The 12,638-nt window shown below is 31.6% G+C and overlaps 1 non-coding gene across 1 annotated transcript; it reads right to left on the bottom strand.

Moving 5' to 3' along the window:
- Window positions 1-4,651: 4,651 nt before the first annotated feature.
- Window positions 4,652-4,811, bottom strand: LOC126021309 (U1 spliceosomal RNA). Its single transcript, XR_007499867.1, has one exon. It is a non-coding gene; the product is annotated as a U1 spliceosomal RNA (small nuclear RNA).
- Between the last annotated feature and the right edge of the window lie 7,827 nt (window positions 4,812-12,638).

Genomic DNA, 12,638 nt, shown 5'->3' with positions numbered 1-12,638 from the left:
GTCTTTGTGTCAAATATCCTACCCAGGTAGGATATACAGACCCTATTTCTGTTGTCTTTGGATATTATTACCATACTGTGTACTGTTTATCTTTTATCTCACAAATGAGTAAGATTATTCTGTGTCTCTCTCTTTCCACCTAGCTCATTTCACCTAGCATAATAAATTTCATGTATATTCATGTATAAGAAAATTTCATGAAATCATTTTTCTTAAGAGCTGCATAGTAATCCATTTTGTAAATATGCCACAGTTTCTTGAGCCACTCATCTGTTGTTGGGCACTTGGATTATTTCCAGATATGGGCTACTGTAAATAGTGCTGTGCTGAATATAAAAGTGCAGAGGACATTTTTGCATTGTGTTTTTGTGTTCCTAGGGTATATCCTTAGGAGTAGTATTGCTGGATCATATAGAAACTCAGTTTCTAGTTTTTTGAAGAATGTCCATATTGTTTCAAAAAAGGCTGGACTAGTGTGCATTCTCACCAGCAGTGAATGAGGGTCTCTTAAGCTCCATATTCATGCCAGCACAGGTTATTCTATTTGTTGTGTGTGTGATGTGTGCCCATCTCTGTGGTATGAAATGGTATCTCCTTGTTATTTTGATTTGCATCTTTCTGATAGTTAGTGATGTGGACCATTGCTTCATGTGCCTTTTGTCCATTTGTATTTATTGTTTGAGGAAATAGCAGTTTATTTCTTCTTCCCAATATTTATGGGTTTAGATATTTTATTTCTTGTAAAGTTCAAACAGTGGCGTATATATATATATTAAATGTTAACCCTTTTCTGATGGGTATTGGGTGAATAGTTTTTTCCATTCTATAGGTAGTCATTGTATCCTAGTCAGTCAGTGTTTCCTTTAAAGTGCAGATATTTCTCTGTTAATGTAGCCCATTTGTTTAACTTTGCTTCCACTTGCTGGGTCAATGGCAGTGTTTCCACCTTGAAGTTGATTTTAGTTTCAAAGGCATGGAGTGTTCTGCCTACATTTTCTTCTTTTTACCTTATGTTTCTGGTCCAATATCAGGGTCTTTAATCCACCTTCATTTGACCTTTGTGCATCTTGTTAAGGAAAGATCTATGTTCATATTTTTGCATATAGTTGACCAGTTTTCCTAGCATCCTTTGTTGAAGAGGCTTTCCTTGCTCCACTTTTTGTTTCCTGCTCTTTATAATTGTTCATAATGCAGTGGATCCATCATCGAATAGTCAAGTCGATTCCATTGATCTGAGGGTCTGTCTTTATTCCAAAACCTTGCTGTTTTGATGATTACTGCTATATAGTACAGTTTATAGTTGGAGAAAGTGATTTATCCCATCTATTTTTAATAATAATAATTTCTTTATTTAAGTACCATGATTATAAAAATATTCATAACTGGGTTTCAGTCATCAAATGAACATCACCTTTTACAAATGTAAATTTTTCCCACCACCGATGTTTCCCATTTTCCTCCTTCCCTATTCTTGCCTGTCTTCATGACATCTATTTCTGTTTCTCTCACTCTCATTGTCATGATTGTTGTTAGTGCAATTTTTTCTCTAACTGCATTTACCACTCTTTCTCAGATGCTTCACATCATGGGCTGGTCCTTTTGGCCTGCATCTTTTTTGCTCTAGGATTTATTATCATACATTCTTTTATTTTATTAAATTATACAAATGATTGAAACTATTTTGTATCCATATCTGTCCCTCTGACTCATTTCACTCAGCATGATATTCTACATGTCCATCTACACAGAGCAATTTTCATGACTTCATTTCTCCTAAGAGCTGTGTAGTATACCATTGTATAAAATCTTTTATTGAGGGCTACAATTTTTTCTTAAGCATTCATTTATTCTATAAATTACTCACTAGAGAGTATCCATTACTTTTGATTTATGTCAATTTTATTAACTCCAGTTACAACAATTTTCACATTATTATAAGCTTTCAATTGAGCCTTTCTAACCCTTTAAAACTGTTAATACAATCTTAATTTATCCTTGTTATAAACTTGATACCAACTCACTTTTAGAAGTCAGCTTAATGAGCAATAAGAAGTGCAGGTGATAAGAAAGTATTTTGATCAATATAATCCATCAGATCTTGAGCTCAATAAAAGAATTGTTTGTAAAATCATATAGATTATTTTTCCATTGAGGGAACTGTACTCTTCAAATAAAACAAAAGAAAATATTTAAAAATATACCTTTTAATTGTTTTCCAATCACATTTTAAATTTAATTCAGTTGTTTAACTTTTATTTCAATAGGAAAACTACAAAAGGAAAATAAATTCGGTACACATTTTTTGTAGAGTTTCTATCAAGACTACATTTCCTCACAGATTCTCTTTCTGAGCACCATCAAGATTACAGGCTCTGTGCTGAGCTTGGACTCTGTTCAAATTCCAGATCTTTTAGTTGTATGATTTAAAATACCTAAATTAACCTTCCTGAATTTCAATAGCTTTGTTTAAATGATGACTATGAATCCTGCTTCATAGTTTAGTATTAAAGTAAACATAATTTATCTAAAACTTAACTGGTCTTTAGTCAATATTATGATATTTACTTTTGTTTCTAGACAGCATTATTTTTTATTAATTTTTTATTTTTAATTATGAGAACAATGATGCAAAAAGGACAAGGTAAAGTTACAGTGAAAGGACAATCACCCATAAACAGAGTTCTCAGAAGAAATCCTCTTGCTGACGCCTAAATATTGAACGTACAGCCAAAGAACATTAAGAAAAATAAGGCAGAACCCATGTACAATTACTTTGTCCACAAGTCCCCAGATTGTAGTACATTATAACATTTCTTAGCAGTACACAAAGAAATCTAAAGCCATGAGATTTATGTGACTCCTTAAACATTGAAGGCATAGTATTTTTTTACATTTGCATGTAAATGCATATTAATTTAAGTTAACATCAAAAGTTTAAGAGGGTTTTTTTAAGGGTTAGTCAAAAGAGCACAGTAAAAACGGTGTTAGAGTGGCAAATATTGTTTGCATAGGCTCACCAAAATATGGGGGACATGGAAAGGAAAAGCCTTAGTCTAAATACAAGGAGACCCTACCTCTGAAATTTCCTGGCATAAGACCAACTCTAGGCTCCAGGCAAACTAGTTTATTCAATCCAAGACATTGTCTGTAGTGCCAATAGTTTTATTTTTCACGCAGTCTCTATTCTTGAGATCAGATTTCTGCATTAAAGATCCTGGAATCTGCACATCCTACATTGAAGTCAGGCTGGTGTGGAGTATCTTCTAGTTTCACTTCACAATTAAGGAGCAATACAGAAAGCCCTATCCAGAGAGCAGGTCATTGTTGTTGTTAAGTCTTCTCAGTGTTAAGGGAAGTCTCTTTTGAGTAGGTCGATGTCAGAGCAGAGGTATGGTCTTCCCTGGTAGAGGATTGCCTCCAGGTGATGTTATAGACAACCTTGGATGTTTCATAGATGACTAGACAGCATTCTTAAAGGTGAATTCCTGATATTTAATAGCAATCTAATAAATATTTTATTCAATAAATAATAAAATATTGACTAATGATGAGTTGTACAGTGTGGCTTAACCCACTCTCAACTTTTTTTGTTACACACCCCAAAGTCCATATTCCATGTAGAGAGAGAAAATAATGGAATTGGCTTTTTATTGTTATATCTATTTCCTTCCTATAACTTTTTCACTTATAAGACCTATGCTTTTCTAATACTACTTTTTACTGTGACATTAACATAAGTTTACGTTAACATACTCATATATGTGTTTCTTACTCTGCAACTGTCCATGTTTTTGAAGCTTACTCAGTCATAAACCATAATAAAAGTCTTTCCTGATTTATCCTGGCTCTGCATTCTATTTCCTTCTTAGAAATCTGACATAGTTTTATCCAGCTATGTTTTTCGCAAAGTTAAAGAAAAAAACCCATGTTAAATAATCTGTGTTTCTGTACTGCTGAGAGATCCTATTATTTTTTTTCAGTCATTTATACAGTTTTACATAATGTTTTAAACTTTGCAATTTGGTCACACCTTATCAAGATTCACTTAGCTCTCCTCTTTCTTCTCCTGACAATCTTCCTACATTCTTCATAAGCAAACTAGCCAAATAACAAACAAACAAAAGAATTGGGGGGGGGTACAATCGTAACATTACAGTGATTTATCCCATTTTGTTGTAATCAAATGGTTTTCAAGTATCTACCTGTTTTTTCTTAAATAAGTAAAAATTCTGAAAAATATTACTCATGTGCTGAGTACCCAAAGTCCATAGGTAATTTTCATTTCCTATAAAATAAGTGTTTCATCTATAATGTTAATAATGTTATGATAAAGCAAGCTATGTTTTTAATAGCTACTCTGCCTTTGATAGTGGTAGTAGTTGGTAAAATATTGGTGGATTTTTAATTGTTTTAATCCAATAAAAAGAAAAATGATAAATATTAAGACTTGTACGTAGGTACAAGATTTGGAGAAACTAAGAATAACTGATACGTAAGATGTTAGTTGTGCATTCATTGTTTATGGCTTTAACTATATTCAACTTATTCAAAGAGTACTTTATGTCCCAATTTTTGTGATGAATTTTTCATAAATGGCTGTTGAATATTTTCAAAACTTCTTTGCATCTACTAATATGTTTATATAATTTTTTTAAAAGCTTGGACACAGTTCTCACTACCACAAATTGTGCAGTCAAATATCCCACATTCGGGCTAATCGCAGGGGGCAGCACACCCTCAGTGCAGTGGGCAAGCCTTGCTCTTGGTAAACCAACTTTCTGATCATGGTATCTCCCCTACCAGGTAAGTGTTATTTGTATGAATTTTATTTCTCATCAGACTAATGCTTTTTTTTTCACATTAATTTAAATGTATTTTCTGAACCATTCTGCACCCCTGGAATGAATCCCATTTCACCATGTTGAATGATTCTTTTCATGTATTGTGGAATGCAGTTCATTGAGATTTTGTTGAGGATATTTGCATATGGGTTTATCAGGTATGTCAGTGTATGATTTTATTGTTTTAGTAAAATCTGTCTTTTTTTTAGAAATAGGACAAAGCTGGCATCATAGATGAGAAACCTAAATTTGCCTTCATCCCCAACTTGCATGAATTCGTCCTGCTAGTATGAAAACTATGGTAATTTTATCTACCCCTCAATGTTCAAATTCCAACTGTCCAAAATATCCTGGCATTCAATGAATTAGTCTTATCTAGGGGATAAAGACAGCATGAGTGATGAGGAATGTCAGTGATGAGGAAAGCATTAGTTATTGGTTCTGGGAGTCCTCAATATTTGGAGTATTTAGGGACCAGGCAGTGTCAAAAATCAAACCCAAGGCTTCATGTATTAGGTGTATAATATTTAATTTGTGCTATATCTTTCATAAGAATCTTTAAAATTATTTTTAACGTATCTAAAAGGCAAAAAATAGAATGAAACTAAGGATGATTAGAGCATTCTAAAGTGCATAGAAAACCAGATCTAGAAAAGGATAAACTTGTAATATTTTCCTCAATTTTATTTGGTTTACATCAATTTTTTATTTCTAGTAAGTATTTGTACTAGTACTAGTACTTGACCTCCATTATTTGGTATGTGCTTATTAATTATAATGCATTTGTGCATATTTGTAAACTTGTATAAAATAAATAAATATGAATATGCATGTATGTTTTATTGTGTTGTTCATCATTTTTCCTACTTTTTCTACCATGTAGGCTCAGCAAAATAAAATGGCAAATGGAATAATTAAAAGCACAGCAGCCGAGATTAAGCTCTGCAAAGATTAGTTCTGGCATAGGTTTTATTTTATGTTATAAAGTAGTGACCTGGGGAAATAAAAGTGCATTCATTTGAGAAACTTTATTGACAAAACAGGAATTGGAATACTACAAAATTCAAAATGCAAAAGCAGATCCGGAAAATTGTGTGCTTAAGCATTCTGTGCAATGCCACTAAGTACTGGCTTCATAAATCCAAATGTCTAGCTCTATTATTTAAAGCTATACCTCTCAGTGCAGTTAGTTGGCTGAGCAATGCATGAGGTAAGCATGACTTGTGCTGGATCGGCAAAAAGTGAGAAGACATTTATGAGCCCACTTTGGTTTAACTCTTTCTTAACTGTAAACAACAGGCTAAGTATAGATTCACTTTCCTTAAAATCTTTCTCAGCAATTTTCAGCCCTCTTTCCTGTATATGGAACAGCACTGTGGAGGAACTAGAGTACTTAAATAAATCTTTTAGAACAATCATCATCAAATAAAATTCCTAAGCTAAGCACAAAATAAATAAGACAAATAAGTATATAAAATTCATACAAAAACTGGGTTTATTTATTCATTTATTAATAAATATATATGAAAAGCTAACTTTTTATTTAGTGATGAATGTGTTTGCCTCCTAAATTTAGGATTGATCATTCTGTATGTTTAATATGTCAGAAGAAACAGAGGTCTAGATAGTTACTTACTTATTATGATATATTTAGGTAGTGATAAAGATCATATTCTCTTTATATTTTTACCTAAAATATGTTTGATTTCATGTGAAATATGTATCATAAATAAAAAGTAAGTTGAATTTATCATAAGCAAACACCCTGCTGCTATGCTATTACTCTAGCCCCCAAATATTGGTAATTCTTTTTGTTGTTGTTTGTTTTATTGGTTTTTTTTTTTTTTTTTGGACCACACTTGGCAGCACTCATGGATTACTTCTGGTTCTGTGCTAAAAAATCACTCTTAACAGGCTTGAGAGACCACATGGGAAGCTAGGGATCGAACTTGGGTGGTCCACATACAAGGCAAACGCCCTACCCATTGTGCTATCTCTCCAGTTCTTCAAGTTGCTGCTTCTATATGATTGTTTTTTTTTTTTTTTTTTCAGGTCTGGAATTGCCTGATCTACTACTATTCACTAAAAGTTTAGCATTGTTAAACACTGAACTTTAGTGCTGGACCTCAAACATGTATGGTTTAACTAAGATAACTAGTCAGAGTATCTTCAAATATATAATATATTCTGTTTCTCATGGAGGCACAGGAAGGCTTTAGATGCTAATACAATCATAAATCCTTAAAGTACCTTGATAACATAGACTTATTTTAATAAAAATAAATAATTCAGCCTTGTTTATTTGTGTGCTGAAATAAATATGGAGTGCCATGTGTCAAATATAAACCAGAGGAAAAAAATATATGTGGTAATGAGTTACATTTGAACTTGCAGCATTCATACACTAATGGTAAAATTATAAAATATTGAAACTTCTAGATTTCAAAGTTGCAACAGTTTCAAAATAAATATAGATACATTGATATTAAGGTATATTTATTGATTGAGTCTATATATTAAATCAAATATATTAAGGTATATTAATTAAAATATATATTTTTATAGTATATTTATTTTATTAAATATAATTCCATTATTTTTCTCTAAGCATGACATAATGCTTGGCACAGAGAAAATATGCCAATAAATAATCCATGGAAAACTTAGAACCAGTATCACTTCTGGTTAGTGGAGTAGGGAAGATCTCCTGAAAAAAATAAACTTCTCAAAACTGGCAATCTCATTGCTGATAGTGTATTGAGAGAGACATAGGCCTTGATAGACAGAAAGCCAGAATATTTCCAGGTACTGAAAATGCTTAGGAGAGAAAAAAAAAAAAAAAGAAAGATGTTAGATGCTTAGCATAGAGATCAGCATATTTTTTCTAAAGATTGGCTCACTTATACTAAGACTGCTTCCTATTACATCATCTAAATTCATCTCAGAAATAGTGGGATAGTGTTTTCATGAAAATATAGTCAATATTAATCAATAATATAGTCAATAATATCATCCATTACTGATGGACTATAATTTCCTGAGCAGACCATTTATATTTACTTGTTTTAAATTCAAAATGAATTTAAAATGAATTAATATAAACTTAAATTTAAAATTTAAATTTACTTTAAAATAAATTATGAGTGAATAATAATATTATAATTTGTTGATTTTAGTGAGTAGTTTAACAACTGTACTAAGTATTTTCTTTGTGTCAATTATTTAAACACTAAAATGAACCCTATAAGAAAACTATTTTATTCTGCTATTTTTTAGAGATGTCAAACACAAAGAAACTTAATATTTGTCTTAACATTTATATAATTGTGTACATTTTCCTGTGTTATTTACACTATAATATTTGTATAAAATCAGTTACTTCTAGAATCCTGTAAATGTTACACTAAAATATATGAATTAATTTAAAGATATTGAATGTTTTCCATTAATTTCCCTAGAATTAATTTATTGTCAATTTCTCTAGTGAGTCATATATTCAACAGCGATATTCAACAGGTTTGATTTAATATGAAACAGGTGATATTTGTATGTTGGAAAAAATAATTTTACTGCATACCAAACAGTGATTTTACTTACATATTTTAAAGAATGCGTTACTGAAGTTAGCAAATTTCATATTTATTTTCAATAATTACTTAGTGTTAAAAAATACAGTGGTTAAGGTTGTCTTGCACGTGATAGGCCATAATTTGAATTCTGATACCATATATGAACCCTGAAATTTAGTAGGTCAGACATTTTAGTAGTTCCTTACAGCTATATGTATATATATATACATATATATACACACATATATATATACACATATATATGTCCGCCATATAAATAAACACTGTTATTTGTAAAACTATTTTTCTAAGATGTACAAGTCTTTTTCAGATTTGTACAGTGTTTCATTACATTTCTATTAAATAAAAAAATAAAATAGGGACTTGAGTAATAGCACAGTATGTAGGTCATTTGCATGCAGCTGACCTGGATTCTTTTCCAAGCATCCTATATGGTTCCTGCTAGGAGTCATTTCCAAGCATAGAACCAGGAGTAACTAGTGAGTGCCACTAGGTGTGAACCAAAAACACCAATAAATAAATAAATAAATAAATAAATAAATAAATAAATAAATAAATAAATAAATAAATAAATAAATAAAAGTCAGTCCAGTATTTTTGCTACCCAGAATGTGAATATAGTTAAAATTATAGAAAGCCCACATTTCTAATCTTTTCCTTTCGAAATGCCATAAGTCCCCATTCTATGACTCTATCAAAGTCTAAAAGAAAGTGGGTTGAATAATATCCCTCTGAAATTCATGTATCTTTGAAATCTCAGAATACATTTTAAATTTTATGGCCATTTACTGCAACCTTCTTCAGAATCTGGCTCTACTCTTTTTGAATTCCCACTTTTATGAATCCCACTTTTATAATCGAGATTCTAAAAATAACTATTCTAAAAATACTATGCATAACTAGTGACTATTAAATACAGTATCTGAATCTTGCCAATCTATGACACTTTACTATTATATTATTGTTGGACACAGCCAGCAGTATCGCTTGGCCTAATCTAGGCTCTGTTTTGTGTGACACTTGCTATTACTCTGGGACCATATTCAGTGCCAGAGATCTTACTAGGGTCAGGCACTTGCAAGGCAAGCACGGTGTCAATGAGTTATGATTTCAATCCCAGTCAGTGGATCTTAATACTCACAATACAAATAAAAATACAAGAAGATTTTGACAGTTCAATCTAGTCCACTGGCAGGACTTTCCTCATGACCTGGTCTTATCTCTTGTCTTATTGATTAGAATAAAATACAAAGACATGTTTTTATACCTAAAAGATTTTTAGTAGAAATTAAATATGAACGTGTGTCAAAAAAAATGGAAATGGAAATATGTTGTCTAATTTTCATTGATTTCTCAGAGAGGTGGGGATGTTTTTCTACTCAGATCTGTAGATCTTAGATCAAGGCTTACTGTTGAATGTATAACTTTCTTACTTCAAAATGATGTGACTAAATCTTAGAGTCTTATAAGCTTGACCTTGAAAAGCTGAAAACCAATTCCAAATTGCTGTTACTTTTATATATATATGTATATATATATATAAATTATGTATTCTTGGAGCAGTTCCTAAAATAGGAAACCATCATGTAAATCTGGTCAACTGTTAATTTTATTTGGAAAAACAATAGAAGCTTGTGATGGTCAGTAACATGATCCTATTTTGTGGATACAACATAACTAACTGCACTTTGAAATTCTTGGACAAGAACCTTGGTCAAAGGGAATTAAAAAAATTATGAATGTCAGTTTTACCTATCATTTTCTTTAAGATATGTTTGAAGGAGACTCTTAGAAAAAGTAGTTTTTAAATTTATTCAGTGGATATTGTCTTTACCTGAGCAACTGACATTTGGAAGATACTTTTTAAGGTTGTACATGAAGAACAGTCAGCACAGGGAAGTACTGCAAATGTCCTGTTGTTAAAAAGGTCTCTTACCAATCTTTTCTGGAAAACTTCCAGAATTGAGGATGGGAAGAATTCTTACATAAAATAAGTCTCTTTGTATCCTGTGGGAAAATAGTCTTTTGTCAGAAATTTAAATCTTGGAAACCTGCAAGGAAAATTAGCATAGAAGTCATAGCTACTTCTTGAAGTATGAAAAGGTTATAATAAACAACATAGATTAATTAATGAGAAGCTATTGAAAAATTTTCATTGATTTCTCTATAATTAACTCATTATCAATAATGTGAATTCATCCTGAGCCCATAGCAAAGCCTCAGTGACTTTGTTCTGGTCATATGTCATTTGGGACACCATTGCTTATTTACAAAATAAAATGATAGAATGATATTAACAGATAATCTTTTATCTAGGAAATATAGCTTATCAATGAATTCAAAAATATGTATTTTTTCTCCACTTTCAAAAACATTTTTAATAGTTATATCAAGGGTAACTACACTATCAAAATCACCTTAAATATATCATTTGATTCCTGTCATAGAAACATTTTCTCAAGAGCCAAATGAATTGTTTTTTAAAATAATCTAGAGTATATGGAGTATATAGATTAATGGCCACTCTTCACTTTTATCCAAATACAATTTTTTTATGCTTTTCACCTATTAAACTTAGATGTGCATTTCTTCATCATATACATAAACTTAAAATATAGTGACTCTACTATTATGAATTTACAGAGAAAGAATGAAAGAGAGATTGTAAATCACAGGTTTTATAATTGGAGTTAAGGAGTCAAAATATAAGGTCTTATTGCACAATGAAATACTAATGATAAATTAAAGTTAAACTTTATGTTAAACTTGAGTCCAAATTCCACAAAGCTGCAGACTGGAAACCTAGACTAGATTTTGGCTTAAATTTTAAGAATTCTAAAATTTATTCTACTTTAGAAACTGTTATTCTTTTCTCTTAGTACCATCAAACAAACAAACTTTGTTTAAGGTCCAATCAGAGGTCTCAACTTGCGGCCCTCCATACATTTTGTGGCCCTGCCTTAGAGGAATCTTTTTTGTTTTGTTTTGTTTTAGTTGTTTGGGTCACACCCCCCAATGTTCAAGGCTTACTACTGACTTTGCACTCAAGGATCACCCCGACTTTGCCTCCTGCTGCCCCCAGTAAATTGAGTTTGAGAAGACTCTTATTGGGCCCGGAGCAATAGCGCAGTGCTAGGGCATTTGCCTGGCATGTGGCTGATCCAGGATGGACAGTGGTTCAATCCCTGGCGTCACATATGGTCCCCCAAGCCAGGGACAATTTCTGAGCACATAGCCAGGAGTAACCCCTGAGCATCACCGGGTGTGGCCTGAAAACCAAAAAATAAAAAAATAAATAGAAGTCTCTTTCCATGTTTTTACATGTTTAATTTTCATGTTAATTACATGATATTAAATCTTCACAGGAAGATGTAAATTGATGTTCAACAAATAAGGAGATACCATAGCCAATCAAATCAAAACACAAAATTTATCAAGAGATAACATTTAATAACTCAATAAAACAAATATTGAAGACTAAGATTTTTATCGTGATAAAACTGTTGTGAGGTGGAACTTGTTAATGATAGACTGACTGGCATCAGATATATAATGCCTATAAATTGCTTACTAGGGAAGATAAAATATTGTTCATAACATTTATTTTGCTTCTTTAATAAGCTTCTGCTAATGCTGACTGACTAAATAGAATCTATTTATTTGTCTTCTTTAGAATTTTATCTATGTTTTGATTATGTGATAGCCAGAGACCATTTTAAGTAAAATTCTTATTGTACCTATAGTCATGTATTTTATCATTATACTCTGTAAAACTAATTATAATTGATAAATCCTGACTGTTTATCTTGGGATACTACTCAAAGTAGTCACGTTCTTTATTAAGTTTTATGCTTAAATAGGTGCTATTAACATGACACAAAAATAATAGATAAGTTGGCACTTTTGACATGAGTCCTTTAATATATGAGGAAACTGATGTCCAACGAAATTATAAACATTCTAAAGGCTATAAATTGAAACAGTGAAATTATATTAGAACTCAAATTTAAATCACATGTAATGAATATGTCTTACTGATTAAAAGAGCAATTATTGGGGCCGGTGAGGTAGCGCTAGAAGTAAGTTGTCTGCCTTGCAAGCGCTAGCCAAGGAAAAACCGCGGTTTGATCCCCTGGCTTCCCATATGGTAGCCCCAAACCAAGGACAATTTCTGAGCGCTTAGCCAGAGTAATCCCTGAGCATCAAA

This window comes from Suncus etruscus, chromosome 10 (genome assembly GCF_024139225.1).
Source record: "Suncus etruscus isolate mSunEtr1 chromosome 10, mSunEtr1.pri.cur, whole genome shotgun sequence".
In the NCBI taxonomy this organism is placed as follows: Eukaryota; Metazoa; Chordata; class Mammalia; order Eulipotyphla; family Soricidae; genus Suncus; species Suncus etruscus.
Note: the sequence above shows the minus strand (reverse complement) of the source record. Positions and strands in the feature narration are given on the sequence as shown.